This window comes from Erigeron canadensis, chromosome 2 (assembly GCF_010389155.1).
Source record: "Erigeron canadensis isolate Cc75 chromosome 2, C_canadensis_v1, whole genome shotgun sequence".
Classification (NCBI taxonomy): domain Eukaryota; kingdom Viridiplantae; phylum Streptophyta; class Magnoliopsida; order Asterales; family Asteraceae; genus Erigeron; species Erigeron canadensis.
Window position 1 is genome coordinate 22,759,276 of NC_057762.1, and position 18,786 is coordinate 22,778,061.

An 18,786-nucleotide genomic window follows, 5' to 3' on the forward strand; every position below is an offset into this window, starting at 1 on the left:
TTGTACAAGTTCTTAAGATTCATGTACTACTTTAAAACATTTTATGCATACACTACTTATGTCATGTACTATGCTACTGTATTTTATGCATATACTACTTACAAGTTCATAAATATTCATATTTTTTTTTAAAAATGGTATAATTTTTATAAAAGACATTTTCTTTAAAATGTTATTCAACATTTTTACTTGATTCTTTTTAACATTTTTTTTATAATAAACAACGCTCCTCGTTATAACATGGTGAGAGCCTAACCAGCTTGGGTAGTCGGTACTGAGTTCCGCTACTTTCACATTGTGAACAAAAACTTTGATGAAGGTAAAAGTTATCATCAATATCAATATCAATATCAATATCAATCAATATATATCTAAAAGTTGGATAAGGGGTGGAAGAATTTGGCGATTTTTAGTGTTACATTTATGGGGTATTATTAGGGTACTTCATAGGGGTTAATTATTACCATCTTATTTTTCCATTATCAAATTTTGCATTTTGTATTTGATTACGCTTAATTGATGGTACTTAAATAGGGGTTTATTAAATTTGAGCATTAGTTTTGCTTCGAGTTTGCTTTGATTGCCGCCTTTGGCTTAGAAGGATCAGTTTCAATTTGCTGAGCCTTTTCATTAACTCATTCCATTTGTCATGAATTCATTCGTTCCATCCCATCTTCTCCAAACCCCCAAATCAATTTTTATTCCCCTCATCTTCATCTAAATGATTCTTATATTAAAATTCAGGATTCTTTCCCCTTTTTTCTTTGATCGTTTCATAGCAACAATTATTAAATCAAGGTATGTGAACTCTAGAGGATATAACCATTATATGTATTCTTTTGGGGTTGTTTCTCATTGGATTTTTTAATGTAGGTATTTCATGACATATATAATGATGGTGCTGATTTGTGGATATTGTTTGTCTTCTAACCCTCTTTTACTGCATTTATCTATATTTACCCTATTTTTCTCATATAACTGATAGTTATATCATAGAATGAGATGGAGATGATCATCGTCTATAAGATAAGAGTTATTATGTATTATTTTAGTGTTTATTGTTCTTATGCTGGTATGATCATGATGATAATGATAATGATTTTTTCTAACTGTATTACTATCACTTTGCTGATATATCCAGTATTAAGCTGCAAGGTCAAAAGTTGTCAGTAAAATAAGAGTTGCAACACATAGTTTCCTGCGTTTGAAGCCCTCGCATCTACAAAGAAAATTCATTTTGTTGGTAACACTCTGTTTTTCCCTACTTCTAAATCATTTAGTTGGAATGTATTTTGTGTTCATACAAGATGTTATTGTTTATGTATCAGGAATGTGGAAACTTTAATGGTGTAACAACACTTGATTTCAACTTGGTTCAACTTTTTCTAGAGGAACATAATGAATAGCCTGTGGGTTTCGGATGCTGAAAAAATAGTTGAAGAAATAATAAAGGACATCATCATTTAGCAAAGTTGATTCATAGAAGGTCTTTCAATTTAGAGGTTTTTCATCATTTTTTGTTTAGTACCGGCCTTAATCCAACAATTAGATCTCAAGTAAGTTTTTTAAATTAATTATTTTGAGAATTCGTGCTTTGCAGATAATAGTTAATCTGCTTTAGTTTAAGTACTTTTACTAACTTTTATTATATGCAAGGTATATTCAATTATATTTGTGAGTAGGGACGAACAAATCCTAGCGTTCCAAATGTTGCAAGCTGACAAGTATCAATACAAATCCAGCAATGAAGAGGTAAGTAAATTAGTTTTTATGCATCGAATATACTGAAAAATCTAAAAGTATTTTTGTAGTAGCAGAGGTAGTTGATATTATCGATGAACAATTACTTTAACACTTTAATTTATATGAAACCATTGTTCTAACTTCTAACTTATTTGATGCCATGAGACTATCAAACTCTGAAGATCAGTATATCCTTGAAACAAATTTTTTGGTTGTTGACAGACTTGGGATTTCATATCTCAAACTTATTAGCTTCTTTGGGTTGTTGACAAACATGGACTTGCTTATACTTTTATAATTTTGTATTTTTGCTAAAAATCGGGTGTATTTTGCATTATTTGTTGTATAAAAGTATTTAGGTTGTGTAAAAGTATTTAGGTTGTACCTTCCGTGAACTTATTATTCATCTACCAGAAACACAGGATTCATTGTTACTTATATTTCTATATGCTCATGATGATAAATACTAATATTAAGAGATTATTTGTCTCTTTAGGTTGACTGTTGACATCAAGGTTGCTCTAGAGACTCATGCAACTAAAGATGCAGGTAATATGTTTATCTTATCTACGTTTGATTATAATTTTTAATGGACGTGGTTTTATTCTTGGTAACCTTTTCAACTCATGGAAGAATTTGATTCGCTGTTGCTACATGCATCAAGAAATGAGCATAATGCATCCTTTCAAAATGATGCCGTCATATATTGGCATGGTAAAATTTAATTAGTTGTTAAGAAAATTTGTGAGCTTGAGCCTTTTTTTACCAAGATGGAGATTCGGCGTTGTTAGAAATTTATGAGAACACTGATAATGAGATAGCTAACTTGAATAAGGTTTTCACGGACTATAATTTTAGTTTTTAAGCTGGAGCATCTTGTATTGTTTGATCTAAAAAGTGGACTTTTTTAGAAACGTCGAGTTCTTAATTGAGTTTAAACTTTGGCAGGTCCTAATCCAATATGATCTGAACAACAGCACGTGATACCGAATTGGCACGAGACTATCAGATTCAGACCCTTGGCATTCCAAAATATCAACACCACTAGGCAAAAATCACAACAAACTTCATGTATATGGAAACATGGCAGCAAAATGTATGCAATCTATTCTATAAAGTTCATAAGGCCCATGTTTTATATGTAGATGAATCATGTGGTTTGGAGTGTTATAGATGTATAAGCACCATGTTTTATGTACAGATATGATGATTGGGATGTGTATCAATTGCTGAACAATGAATACCTAAGTAGGCCTAGTAAGTGGTAACCCAATTTTTACCAAATATCTCTTAAATTCATTAACACTTTTTCGGATAATGTGATGCGTATGGCAGCAAAGATATGAACACTTGATAAGCATTGAATTGGGAACGTGATAAAAAAAAACGATGTAACTGGTTGGCTACCTTCCTCTAACAAACTGTGGATTGCATCCATTAGAAAAGCGGTTTTCTATCCACGTGCAAGGTATGTCTAAAAGGGTATACTTAATATATTTGCTTATAATGAAAGTACTAAAATTGTATGATTCTTGGATTATATATATGTTTGCTTATAATGATCATAAGCAGCGAATGTTTCTTCCTTCTCCTGCAATTAAGTGAACAAAGTTTTAATGGAAAAAAAAAATAACTTTAAAAATTCATCAATGGAACAGAAACATATGGTTTAACTACCATTCAAATCATAGGGGATAAGATTGTAAGTTGGTCATCCAAGAAGCAAAATTGTGTATCACTGTCAACAGCGGAAGCTGAATATGTAGCTGCTGCTAGTTGTTGTGCTCAAGTGTTATGGATGAAAACACAACTTACCGATTATAGTCTAAAATATGATCGTGTCCCTATCTATTGTGATTTTCAAAGTGCCATTGCAATTGCTGTCAACTCAGTCAATCACTCACGCTCAAAGCACATTGATATGAGATATCATTTTCTCAAAGATCATGTTGAGAAAGGTAACATCGAACTCTACTTCGTGGGAACTGACTACCAACTCGCTGATTTGTTCACAAAACCACTGGACGACAAGAGGTTTAATTTTTTAATCTCTAAACTTGGTATGCTAAATCTTGATCCTTGATTCACTTTACCATGGAAGGAATTCTTGATTTATTTTTCAAAAATCATAAAAAATTGAAAAACAAAAATCAAATACAAAAATAAAAATTTTGAAAAATAACAAAAAGATTTTTTTCTTTTCATTTATTTCAATGTGGCTTGCGTATATTCTGTATGCAACCCGTTCTTCATTAAACTATTTATTTTAAAGTAGCTTACATATGATATGTATGTAACTCGTGCTTAAATGATGTATTTATTACTTCGTGGCTTATGCACACTCAGTGTATAACCCGCGCTTATTTGTGTTATTTATTTCAATATGGCTTGCATATACTCTGTATGCAACCCGATTTTTTAAAAAAAAAGAAAATTATTTATGTTTCAAAATTGGAATTAATTCATGTTATTATACATATAAATTGATATAAGATAACGCGGAATTGAACGCCTTTGTGTACTTCCAAGTGGTCTTATATGAATGTATATGTGTAATACAAGATGTTGATTGTAATTTTGTTACACCTGTTTGAAAAAACTCTCAATTGTTGATATGAGAAGCAAATGATTGAACGCCTTTGTGTACTCCTGAGTTGTCTCATCTTGAACAATTGATTGAGTTCACTTTTCATAAAACTTGTTTTGATTTCACACAAATCATTTTTGCTCCATTTTTTTCTATGAAAATCTTTTTGATCTATATTTGCATAGATTAAAGGGGAGTTTGTGATTCCAAAATCTCTTTCAAACTTCAAATGTGTTGTTTAAATATTTTTTTCACATTTGATGAATTTTTTTTCAAAGGAAGTTTGGTGTTTAGTTTGCACATGAGCGACTAGGTTTTTCTCAAAAATATACTCCATGAATTTCATCATCGCCGATGAGATCTAACCCCGGAGTATTCACTTCTTTCATTAGAAAGTGAGGGTATTTTTGAGTGATGATGAATTTGTGCAACTAAGTTGGAGGGAGTAAAGTCGAAAAGTGAGAGGTTATGGTGATAATGTTGTGAGAAAAGGGTTAAAAGAATTGATACCCTTCCCTAAAATTCTCAAATTGCCGAGTAAAACACATTTCTATCGAATATCATTTGTTGATATCTTGATATTGAAGAAGCCTTCATGGACTAAATGAAGCGATGCACATCTTTACCTAACCACTCAAGTGTTTCTTAACAAATGCTTGTTTTACTTCTCACGGAGATTTTCTCATTTCTATTGACTCTTCATTTGGAAGACGTTAATATTGAAAAAGGGTGACACTCTGCTCCAGTCCCCGACTTCATTTGATCACTTTGTATCTAGAGCTCTCATAATTGATCATTAATTTGATCGTTATTCATTCTTTAGGACACATTTGCGTCATATCTTTGTGATATACATGCTTATCTTTGTGATATAGCCAGAACATTTGTAGTGATATCTTAATTGATATTTCCCGATGATCAAATGGAAATCCTACCATTGCTAACATCATTTCCAGCTTTGAACGTAGGTCTCATAATTGCATTTTTGTAATTATTGAGTTAACAAGAAGTCTATTGTGACCTTGGATTTTTCCTAAAAGTCCTTAAGGATAGTAGAACATGGTCATCGAACGCTTAAGTGACACTGACCATGGTTTACATTCTTTGAAGCAATCTTGAGGTTGGAAAGCCAAAAAGACCAAACTATGTTAGAGGTTTGCTTTGTGCATTTCTCAATGATACATAGGAAATCCGATAAATGATATACATTTCTTTCGGTCATTTCATTAATCCTTTCGATTTTTGAATGCAAACGGATCATTCTTATCTGGTTTCTTTTCTCATCACCCCAACACAGAAAACACCAACACCATGCTAAAATGTTTATCCCAACAACTTCAATCTTACATTTTAGTCACCCACAGGAACAATTGGGTTGGTTTATTTGGTTAGATTGATGTTTTGATGGTTGATAATTCTCCATGTGCATAATGTCTAGATTTTAGTCATGATTATTTCTTTTAACAATCGAATCAATCAATGTTTGCATAATGACATTGGTTCCCAACTTTGTCATTATGAGGGGGAGAAAATAGTATGATTGATTATTGATTAGGAGAAGAAATTAGAATGATTGATAAGGACAAGGAGAAAAGTTTGTGTTTGGTTGTTTCAATTGCTTTTCGAGATACTATCATTCAGCTTCTTTTTGGAAGTTTTCAAGTTTATTTGGAGTTCTTTTATCTCAAATTTCATTTGTGACATCAACTCATCATTCTTCTTCAACGTTTCAACTTGTAGATTATTCATCTCGAAAGAAAAGGATATACATTCAAGATTTAACAAGAGATTTTTTTTCAAAAATCAAAGAGACTATGATTACTCATGAATTGAAGGGGAGCATGATTACTTCATAAGAGACTTTTCAAATCCTCATTCAAATGTTTACTCTCAAAGTGCTTAAGATGATGTGACAAAGATCAAAGCTTCAAAGGACAAAAGGTTGAAGATTCAAAGACAAAGAAGAAAAGCTTCAAAAAGAGTCTTCATCAAATTAAAGATCTTCAAGACATACAACAACACCTTACCAAAAGCTACATTGCACATATCAAGGGGGAGAGTACATATTTCTGAAAATTCATTCCAAGACTTCAAAGAAAAGACTTCAAGATTCGAAGATTGAAGAATTCAAGACAAATTCATATCTTCCGCATTTCAAAAGACAACTCTGATCTATGATTCAACAATCCTCGAAGATTTAATACACACACACTCATCATTCTCTGTTCACAAAGAACATTGAGAATCGACAAATGATTTAACATCAAGAAGTCCAAGATCAATACTGAATCAAGTTCTCCAAAGACAATGAGAAAGCTTTGAAGGCTTGTTTCAACTCACCAATTGTCTTCATCACCGGGCTCATCAAATTCATTCCTACAAGACAAAACAACACGTACTTCAGACCTTACAATATATCACTAAGGGGGAGAATGTTAGAAATCCAAAAGTAGTGATACATTGTAATTTAAGTTATGGACTTACTTGTTGATTAAGTCATGAGTTGATGATTTCTAAGGTTGATGGGCTAATTGTGATTATTAGCATATTTAGTTTGTTTAGACTATAAATAGCCCCCAATTCCTTAGAAATCATAACTTTTGAAAAACACTCAACACTTAACACCTGAATAACACACTCTTGATCCAAATTCTCTCTCAAAACACACACAAACACCAAGAACACACACACACTAACCAAACACCATTGTTGATGTGAATTCAAATGATAAAATCGTGTTGCTTCAGTATAGTTAGGTATAATTAGGTGAAGTTTACATATATGAGTGGATTTATAGAAAGGAAAAGGTTAAGTTAAAAGGGTTGTAAATGTGTATAATTGCACTAAGGTATTCAAAGAAAAGAAGAGTTTATGTATATATAAGTATATGTATAAAGTTTTGTATAGTCAAGGTATGGATATACAAAAGAAAAGTGAAAAGAAAGAAAGAAAAAGTATGGTCAAACCTAAATGCCAATTCGTCATCCGATGTACTCGTCACGATCACCAGGCCAAGTTCTAGAATCAACACATCACCGGTATACTCTTATCGAGAAAAGAACTCGGAAATGGCTTAGAAATACCTCAAACACGCACATACTAGTGCAGGGCATCAAAAATAGAAACCCTTACTCTGAATAAATCCAAGAGCCTAAGAGAGAGATGTATTTACGAGGCAATCAAACCAAAACCTTCACCAGACACAACTATATATGAAATGATGAAATCTCACAATTGGGTGTTTTGGATATATATGAGTATGCAAGTAATATTATCAATCCTAAAGGACTAGCCAAATAACCATTCAGAACACACTTCACCAATTACAATTTTTTCCAAGGAAAAATTTTGTAGTAAAATTGCTTATTAAGTGACAAAAGCAATTTATCACAAGGATAAGTTTAACTCAAGTTAAAAATCTTATCAACTTCTATCATCCCGCCAAATTGAAAGCACCAGTTTTAAACATGCACATCACAGTGAAGAGCTCGAAATGGAGACTTATACCCCTAGATAAAATCCAAAGGCCTACTAGAGGGACACATCAACAAAACCAGTAGAAATTTCAATGGCAAAACAACAAAAGCGATAAAACCCGGTAGCTTAAACCTATTTGCCACCCCCCACACTTAAGATGGACAATGCCCTCAATGTCCATATTCGGTCAAACAAAAGTAAATAGGGGTAAGCAACATAGAAAAGTAAGAGCACATACCGGAATAAGGACACATTTCGTTTTGAAACAAGTTAGTCGACCCCGTATTACAAATTGCGCTTCCGAAATAGGAAAAACACTTTGGTTGGCGGGAGAAACAACTTGTACCAAAACGGAAGGTGCGAGAGTTGTGTGTGCATCAAACATACCAACAATAATAAAGCGCTGAACTTACTGCCAACATACGCACATCATCACACAATCAACACATTGATGCCAGAGTATAGATGAGAAGAGAATCCAAGGGGTTCCCCCCACACTTGTGTTGCGCTATAGCCATCAACATAACAACCTGTTTCAGTTGCATCACTAACAAACCACAAAAATTCCAAATTTATCAAAGTACTACTGTTTCATGCAAAACCTAAAGACAAATAAAATAAAATGAAAATACAAATGTTTCATCACCCCTTAGGGTGGATACCAACAGAAATAAAGAACAGGAAATAAGTAATAATGTAATATTACAGTCATCCCAATACCGAAATCATCAAATATCAATCAGTAAAATGATTCCATCCCACGTGACCGGATGGGAACCATCATCAACATCATCACTGTTGCTGCCCGTGGTAGCCATAGGGAGAACCAGGTGGACCAAAAAGGTCATCCACCCAGCGAGTAGCCTGCTCTGGTGCAACTCTCGCTCCTGAGCCTGAACCTCCAACATCTAAACCTACATCTCCAGCAAATCCACCAGAACCACTAGCAAAATCAGCAAATCCCGAGCCAGCACCTGTAACAAAACCAGAAGAAAAACCACCAATATCCGGAACACCACCCTGAAAAGTGCCAAACTGCATTGTCCCACGTGGAGATCCTCCCAAATTATGGGGCCTAGGAGATGTGTTCCCGGAGGTAGGCCTCGGGAAGAAAGAATTGCCTCCTTGACGATACTCGAGAACATAAATGGGTGGTGGGCTGAAATCAGGAACTGGGTCAGGTCTCACAAACCTTTTGATTAAGATTGCTTATTTTCTCATTGAGCGACTTCGTATAGCTTGCCAAGGAGTCATGCCTTTTGTCGTTCATGTCCATGTACTTCCCCATCATGTTGGTGAACTTGGCAATCGGATCCTCCTTGACTTCATCTTCCACCTTTGGTTGCTCGGGTTGACTGTTACTCCTTTGCCACCTATTTTGAAAAGAACCAAATTTATTTCTAGAATAATTTGCATTAAAGTTAGAATTACCGAGATTTCTTTGGATTAGTCCTCGTTGAAAGCCTCCTCGGTATTGGTTCTGAATAAAATTGACTTGCTCGGTAGCCTCCTCTTCACAATCTTCGGTATAGTGCATTCCTCCGCAATTGTTGCACCCGTGTGCAATCACCTTGAGGTCTTTGTCCATAATGTCCAACCTATCTTTCAAAAGTAGAAAAACGGTTAGATAAAGCTTTAAGTTCATGAATTACCTCATTGTCAGAGCTGCTCTCGATGCTAGCCACGGTCCTTCTCGACTTCCTTTCTCGATCCTTATTGTCCATATCTCGAGCTAAGCTAGCTTGCACCATATCCTCCATCATTTTGTACGCGGCATTTGTAGTCTTGTACAAAAAGTTACCACCACCGGCTAGGTCTAAATCCTTTTGGGAACTCTTGGTTAAACCATAGAAAAAGATTTCCATGATCTCGTCCTTGCTAAGTCCATTCCCGTGACAGTTTCTGATCATTTCACTAAGCCTTTTCCATGCATCAATTAGTTATTCTCCTTCGTCTTGCTTGAAAGCCTTGATGTCTCGAAGCATTTTCCTAGCCAAACTTGGGGGAAAGAATCGCGAAACAAACTCCTCGCGAAGTTGATTCCATGTAGTGATGGTACCTTCATCGAGCTCATCAAACCAAGCACGCGCCTCTCCGGTGAGAGACGACGGGAATAAGCTAAGTTGCACGTTGACATCGATGAAATCTCCCCCGTATTTGAACATTTTGCACAAACTGGTGAACTTGCTTACATGCTTATGGGGTCAGATTTGGCTTGGCCGTCAAACTGGTTATCCTGAATTAACTTAAGGTGGTGTCCTTTGGCTGAAAACGAATCTCCTAAGTTGGGTAAGACGATGGCCGATCCTGGCTTCGGTGCTACCACCCTTGTCCTTTCCATCATCGGTCGGTCGAAATCGTCTACTACACCTCTAGGGGAATTGGGTTGAGACATAGTTTCGGTAGTTCCTACGGGGTCTTCTAAGTTGAAAAGGTGTTCTAAATTACCTACAGGGAGTGATGTTGATCTTTTGAATCTAGTCCTATTTCTAAGTCTGCTTAGGCTTGTCAAACTGCGTCTTAAAACTGTTCCGGATCTCAAACGCATCAACTACCTAAATATCATGCAAAACTAAAAAAAAAAAAGATCAACGCACCAAAATAAAGCTAAAAATGAAAAATTAAATTAGACTACTTAAACTAAAAATGAAAAAGAAATTATTTTTGGATTTTTTTGACGTTAAGGAAAAATGAAAATACGAACTAATTAAGCTAAACCTAGTTTAACCTAATTATTTAAACTAAGTACTAAAAAGTAACTACTTCGTGTCGAAACACAAAGCAGGGTCGAACTACACTACTAAACTAAGAATGCGTCGCATCCCCGGCAGCGGCGCCAAAAGACTTGATGCGTGTTTTTTTTCTTGTCTTTACGTTTATGTTGTACAAGTAACTATCTAACCTAAACACACGTAACGAGCAGAGAACCCGGTCAGTGTAATATAGCCTAGTGGTAAGTTACAGGATCGTTCGCAGTGACGCGTTGCTTTACCTAATCTAGTAGTATGTGTAATTCTAGTTTGTTTTGGGGATTTGTCACGAACTCCTAATAAACTAATACTTAGCAGTAAATTAAAATAGTCGCAACCGCTTTTCAGCGAGAGGCTAGGTCTGAAAATATTTTGAAAAAGCTAATAACAGTAATTAAATTAAAATATTTGTTTGGCATCTCAGATCTCATGGTACGACCAAATACTATCCTACTGGTTTGCTAGTCTGTTGGAAACTTCATCACGGCTCAGATTCTCGTTAGATTCACTTTGCCTAATTAACAGTGCTGTCGCTAGACTCACACTACCCTATAAACAAATTCTCGCTAGATTTATTGTTTAAGCATTAATGACCTAAAGTTTGTGTTACTAGTTTATCGTTTAATTACCCAACCGTTAAGCCATGGCTAGATATAATTCCCTCCGGTGACCACAGTGCTCGGTTGCAAGTCAAAGGATCGCATCTGGCATTGTTACGCTTCATGTTCAATTCATCCTAGTTACTATGGTTCTGGATCCCTCGGTTACAAGTGAATCACTTTTTACTTCAAATTATAGACCGACTAGTTGTTTTATGTCCTAGCATATTAGTCCTAGTGTATGATCATAGACAACCATCAGAATTAAACTTATGTGTTCAGATATAAAACTAATAGCAACACGAATTACTAATAAACATGGATCTACGATAAACAGTAAAACACACTCCAACAGAATCTAAATAAACACAGTAAAACAATAAGCGTCTACATGATCACATCGATCCAAACAAGTATTCAGCCTACTAGCCTAGCATTATTAAAGGAATAACAACGTCTGAAAAGTTGAAAGACATTGTTTGATAATAAAAGTAAATAAAAGATGAAAGATCTAGACTAAGAGTGAAGATCGGAAGGAGTTAGAAGCTCCAAAACCTCATTGGAATCTGCAAAGTCAATCTAGGGTTGTTGTTCGGCGGCTTGGGCTGCTGAATTGGCTATCTCTTAGGGTTTTGAGGGTTAGTTCGACTTAAATAGATGTAAAAGTCGGTTTCTCCTGCGATAGCGACGCTGTTGATCTGGGGAGCGGCGCTGGAAAGGTAGCCAGCGGTGCTAGTAGCTGTTGTTCTTCTTCGTGCATCTTCGTTTGGCTCTCGAATCACTTTCTTGTGTCTTGTAATTTCATAGGCTTCTTTCTTAAGTTACTTGATGTCATTTATCCTCTCTCGCATCTTCCGTGAACCTGCATAAACACATCATTCATTAAGTCCCAATAGTTCCGGAATAATAACTCATTTAAGTATAGAAATGAAGCCTTTCATTAGGTGTTTTTATCACAAAATGGACGCTCATCAGCAACCACCAGGCTTCATTGATGAGAAGCATCCCCACTGGGTATACTATCTGGACAAAGCACTTTATGGTCTCAGATAAGCCCCACATGCCTGGTATGATACTTTGACTAAACACTTGTTGAAAAATAGATTTAAAAGAGGTGCAATTGACGGTACCTTATTCATTCTTCATGGAAAAAGTAATCTTTTATTGGTACAAATTTATGTTAATAATATTATTTTTGGCTCTACTGATGAAAATATGTGCAAGAAATTTTCAAAAATTATGTCATCTGAATATGAGATGAGTTTAATGGGTGAATTAACATATTTCTTAGGACTTCAGATTAAACAAAACAGTGATGTTATTTTTATTAATCTAGAGAAATATGTAAGAGGCTTTTTAAAGAAATTTGATATGAACTCTTCACCATCTAAACCCACTCCAATTTTTGCACCACTTACTTTGGATTATGATCCAAATGGGAAACTAGTGAACACCATTGTGTATATAGGCATGGTAGGTTCACTGATGTATCTAACTGTTAGTGGACCAGATACAATGTTTGCAACATGTTTATGTACCAAATATCATATGCTTAATGTAAAGCGCATACTAAAGTACCTTAAAGGTGTCCCCAGTTTGGGCCTTTGGTATCCCAAAGGCTCAGGCATGGATTAAATGGGTTATTCAGATTCAGATCATTAATGATGTAAGATAGACAAGAAATCCACAACCGGTGGATGCCATTTCCTTGGTGGTAAACTGGTTAGTTGGTCCAGTAAGAAGCAAACTTCAATTTCCATTTCCACTGCTGAAGCTGAGTATGTATCTGCAGCTAGTTGTTCTACCCAGATACTTTGAACCAGTTGCTTGATTATGGTAGTAAGTATTCAAAGACTACCATCTTTTGTGATAATACTAGTGCCATTGCTATTTCACACAATCTAATCATGCACTCTAAGACAAAACACATTGACATCAGGTATCATTTCTTTCGTGATAATGTTATGAAAGGTGACATTAAACTCCATCAAGTATAATGTACTTTCTATCATAAAAATACATAAAAGTTAATGTAAAAATATTATGATATTGAAAGTAATTGTACTATTATTTTTTGTGAAGTTTTTTTATGCATTGTAATGACACATATAAGAAAAACAAATTCCTAAAAATATAATCTTTATTGAAAACATATATAACATTATCATTATCTAATTAAAATATTTAGAATATGTGTTTCATATAAAACGATAGTGACCTATTATAACTTTTTAATATTCAAATATCGCTAAGTATGTCATAGTTTACATGGGCCTATTATTTGATGTTCCATATTTTTTAAATAAATTTCAATATAAAACTGATGTGACTAATTTATACCCATTACCCACATCGTTATTGACCATTTATTTAAGTGTTTTAAGTCTATTTTATGTGCAATTGGCGCGTTTATGGTGTTTTTTAGTGTTTACAGGCTCTAAACAGGTTACGCGTGCATTTGGTACATTTCCGGAAGATATTTGGTCAAGAAGTGATTAATCATAATCGAGAGTTGTGTTAAGTGGAAGAAACGGCGAGTTCAAGATCAAAAGGAAGAATTGTGTTCACAAGTATGTGACTGCGCCGCAGTGGAGGGTGCTATGCCCACTGCGCCGCAGTCCATATCCACAGAAAAACTTGGAACACGCCCCACTGCGCCGCAGTGGGGGTTGCACTAGGTAGACTGCGCCGCAGTCAAGGAATCAAGAACTCAAGACGTGGAAACAAGCTGCGCCACAGTGGTGGATTCCACAAGCCACTGCGTCGCAGTCGGATAGAAGTCAAAGTCAAACCTTCCTCACCGCGCCGCAGTGAGGGGATGAAAAACCCACTGCGTCGCAGTGGGTGCACGGGGGTCGAAGGATTGGATCGTTTCTGCATCAGAACTTTGAAGAGTATAAATAGATAAAAAAAAAACCCCTAATTTCAAGCTTATCAAAATTCTTTCTAGGAGATGTTCTACAAGGGTTCTTCAATCTCCAATCAAGATATATTCTTAGGCGGATTCGTTGAAGATTCACGAGCACCCATCTAGATCGTATCTACTTTTACTGTCTTGCAATTTCAATTTCTCAAACGATTGGTACATCATGTTTCTCTTCTATTTTAATTATTATTGTGGATTGATCTTGAGTGGCTAAATGTTTAATCATCCACCTTGATGTAATGAAACTAATGATGTGATTGCAATATTTTTAATTCGAAAGGGTTTATTCAATTATCGTTGTTCTGTGATCTTGATGATTTTAATTCTTTTTATTAATTAAATTTGATATTGGTTGCATATATTTCTTCGTTGGTGGTACCAGTTGAATGTATATGTGATTTTAAAACGGTTACCTGTCTATGAGTAATTATCACTAGTTATGGTATGATAGTGAATGTCATTTTAAGAAAAAATTAATTTTGTCAACGTGATTCATAGCGGTTGGTGGTACCACATTGTTGTCACATAGGTTCAATTGATAATTCGATAGTTAAATAAACTAATTGTTAGAAAAAGTTGTCTTTGTTTTGGTGGTACCGGCTTGGGTAATTCAACTGGCAATTAGGTAATTCGGTAGTTTGTTCACGGTTGGTGGTACCACGTGAGCATCTTAATCTAGTCACGATTATCTATAAATTCTAAAGAATTTGGTCTTAATCAAATGCAATCACATTTGAAGTCGAGTGAAGTCAAGGTGGATGACTTTAAATTATATTGTCTGAAGTTCTTTTCAAATTTATGCAATTAATTTGCAAATCAATTTTACTTTAATTGTCAAAGAGGATTTTCAAAGCAACACCCGTTTTCCAAACCATTTCATAAAGCAACTAGTCATTTCCAATCCCTTAGAACGAACTCGGACTTAGGTAGTTCTAGTTTTATAAATTTAAAGCTCGATTTTGCACATCAAAACTCAAAGTTTTAATATATAAATAAATTTTTTACTACTGCAAATAGTAAAATAAATTTTAAACAAAACAATAAATTAGCATCTAATATTAATAACGTCGTAACCTCGTGTAATGGACACACCTAAAATCTAGTATATTCTAACCCGAATGAATTTATTTTACCAATAATAATTGAAAGAAGCCACTTTTATGAATTCATACTCAAAACTAAATACACATCCAGGCTTATAATGTTAATATATCTCAAATATTTCATAAATAGTGAATCTGGATAGAAAAATGTATAAACATTCAGGTTCAATGTAAATACTCAAATAGTAAATCGAGATACAAAATTGAATAGACGATTAACAAGTTGACAGATGTTAATGTTGTGATAATTTAATGTGTATTCTTTAAAGTTATTGATGGTGTACCCACCCTACGATACGCAAAACCTACCACACGAAGCATCAACAGAATGCGCTGCGGCATGAAAGAACGTCAGATATCGCACAAATAAAGGGATTCGATTCCATCCTTGTAAGCTAGATAATTAAGGATACGGTTGAGGCCGATCGAAGACCTAGGAAACCCTAAAGAAAAGTCTACTTTGGCGCCATTTTCTTCCCGCTTAAATTATCTCCTATAAGTAGAAGATCCAAAAGACCTCTGATGTGTGAAAATCTAGTTAAATTAAAATCCTATAAATACTCCGAATCAAATACTACACACAATCGGGCAGTGGACCCGTTCGTATGCAATATAGATTAAAGTAAGTAAAGGTTCGTTCCACGGAGACTAATAAGAGCTAGCGAGTTTTAAGTAATTTAGAAAGAGTTTGGTTTTTAAAGACACCACGCCATCTTGAATTTAAAAATTGAAAGTTAGTTAGATTGAAAGAGTTAGAAATTCCGTAGAATTTATCGAAAAGAGATTTGTTTTAAATCAAATAGGATGAGAAGATCATCCACTTCGACTCCATGATACACATTATTTAGGTTGCATATATTTAAAGACCCAATTCAACTATGTTGATTTTATAACCGAGAACTAACAAAGACTCACCCCGTACCCGTCAAGTTCGTACTTTATTCAATTCCCTTAATTAACTAGTTCCATTTCTAAGACCGGTACCCCAAGACGCCTTTCATAACTTTCCTAGCCAATTAATTGTTTTGGTTATTTAGATAACAATTGTGTCTATTGATTGTACCCAACCATTAACCCGTTAACCCTTATTAACTATCAATTACTTCCTACCGTACCCGTCATAGAAACAATTGCTTCTAACCAAGCAATCAAAATAACTTCTACAAAACCTAGTTACCACTGAAGTTATGCAAAAACTATCCGTAATTGAGAGTTAAATAACAAAGAATTAATAAGCTAAGATTACGACACAACGTTAAATCAAATCAACTTGAATTCAAAAGATTTATGCAACCATTATTCAATGTATCACTTCATCTCAGTGGATGACGAATTATTTAGCTACTCATAATCAAAAACAAAGCACAAAGAGTAAAAATATAGAAGAACATATTGTACCGATGTGTAGAAAACAAGTAAACGCTAAGCAAATCGACAACCGAATGCCTTGAAGCTCACGAACAACCCTTAGACCTTGATAGACGAAAAAGCTGCTGAGAATAACCCCAAAGAACCCTAAAGTCGACTAGAAGTGATTGTCTGTCGAATGGGAGGGTTATGGTCTTGTATTTATAGAGTTTGCAGGAGGTCTTCACAAACCGACCTACAGGTGCGACGCACCAAGCTTCAGGTGCGACGCACCTGGCCTTGTTACCAAATTTGAATCTGCCCGTTATGCGACGCACCACAGGGTTGGTGCGTCACACCTCCCTGCTTTCCAACTTCTTCCAAGTTTCTGAATAGAAAATGCTCCGCACCTCCTTACATGGTGCGACGCACCTGCCCTGATTTCAACCAAAACTTGTAGTTTTCATTCCGTCTTCACTCGTATGCGTCCACAAACCATCCTAATGCATCTGCTAGTCTTCCAAAAGCTGTTTCTAACCATTTTACCTGTTCTAAGCCTGAAATCACTAACAACACCATCAAAGCAGCGAATATACATATAATTTACACATAATTAAGCTTAAAACGTCTTAGAAATGATATGGGAATATGCATATAAATGGACATATCAACCTCCAAGGCACGACATAACACGTTCATATACATAGACATACGCACATCTCGTTTCATTGGTGTAAAGAGGCTAGAACCCTACCTTCGGGGAATCGCCAACGAACGACCCAAAAACATCCACCGCCCCATCTTCATCCTAACCTCGGTTCGGTGTACAAACATTTAGCGCCATCTGTGGGACCCGACATTCAGATCCCTCAAACTTTTAATTTTGTTTTGTACGGCGAATTGATATTTAGGAGAAATGGCCGACATTCCCAGCTCTGAACAAAACACACAAACCATGGGAAACGCCCCAGCCGGAAACACCCCGCCTGGACCAAAATCGACAACTGAAGTACCACACAACAACGATCAACAAGCCGATCGTCAAGTTAATCAGAACTTTGACTGGTCAACACAGTCGGGAGGAGGCCAGGGGACATTCTCAGCGGGATCCACTCGCAGGAACCCGTCATTATTTAACCCAGATTATGTCCTCCGGAATTATGATCACATTCAAAGAACAATGAGGCATCTGAGAAGGATCGGGGACTTAGGCAGCACCAGCAGAGTGCTAGATTTCGACGAAGCAACAGAGGAAGAGTAGGATCCGGTGACACCGCCAAGGGGGCTTAGGAGACCCCCCAGGGTGGGCCCCGAAACCCTTACGGTTTCGGGATCAACAGTGAGGGCCTCTGGACCTTAAGTCCTTCAGACAGAAGGTCATCTCAGATCAGCTAAGTTCCCAGATCTGAAAGGCCTCCGTCCCCAAGGGAACGGACACCCCCAGGGACTCTCAGGGGCGAACGAGCTTTGGAGCTCCTCAGGATAACGATTGATGGGATGACGCTGTTCATGAACCAGGGGAAGGTACCCAGACAACCGGAGCTTCTTGTACGAAGGAGACGCTCGTAGGTACGACACCCAAGCATACGGGGCTCAGCCTTCAGGCGGTCATCCTCAGGGGGGCTATGCTCCGATAGCTCCGGAGAACCCTCGTGGCGCAGGAAGACATGCGACCGATCCAGGATCCCATGACCTACCGAGACAAAACCACTGGAGTTATAGACGGTCAGATGTAATATCGAAGACTCTCCGTTCGTAGCATGGATACAAAGCTACCCCTTCCCGAAGGACTTGAAGTATCCCTCTCATTTGGGGACGTATGATTGGAAGAGCGACCCAGACGATTTCTTGGAAGCATTCGAAGGGGTATCGGAGGTGAAAGTCTGGAACGTTCCAGTTGCGTGCCGAGCCTTCAAACACCTCCTCAAGGGAGACGCTAGAGAATGACTGAAAAGAGTAGCAAAGGGACCCATCACCAGCTTCGACGATCTTAAAGAAAAGTTCCGAGCGCGCTTCAGTCAGCAAAAGAAGCACAAGAAGCTCCACTTGGCTGCCCACGGAATAAAGCAAGGGGACACAGAAAGGAGTAGGACATTTTTGGACCGATTCAATCATGAAACTGAAGACATAATAGATCTGCCTGAGTCCCAAAGGATCTCAGCACTGCTATACGGCCTTTGGAGCCCAGGACTGGTTGAGTTCTTATATAGGGATTTGCCGAAGACCTATAGAGAGGTCCAGAAAAGGGCCTATG

The 18,786-nt window shown here is 36.4% G+C and overlaps 1 long non-coding RNA gene across 9 annotated transcripts; it reads left to right on the forward strand.

Moving 5' to 3' along the window:
- The first annotated feature begins 304 nt into the window (after positions 1-304).
- On the forward strand, positions 305-14,186 carry LOC122589800. Of its 9 annotated transcripts, none has more exons than XR_006322350.1 (7): positions 439-798; positions 874-917; positions 1,142-1,243; positions 1,329-1,556; positions 1,657-1,752; positions 2,240-2,292; positions 2,692-3,061. It is a non-coding gene; the product is annotated as an uncharacterized LOC122589800 (long non-coding RNA). The 9 variants fall into 9 exon arrangements; XR_006322346.1 differs by lacking the exons at positions 439-798; positions 874-917 and adding exons at positions 3,079-3,211; positions 13,582-14,186 and having other exon boundaries at positions 951-1,243; positions 2,692-3,000; XR_006322345.1 differs by lacking the exons at positions 439-798; positions 874-917 and adding exons at positions 3,079-3,211; positions 13,591-14,186 and having other exon boundaries at positions 951-1,243; positions 2,692-3,000.
- The last annotated feature ends 4,600 nt before the right edge of the window (positions 14,187-18,786 follow it).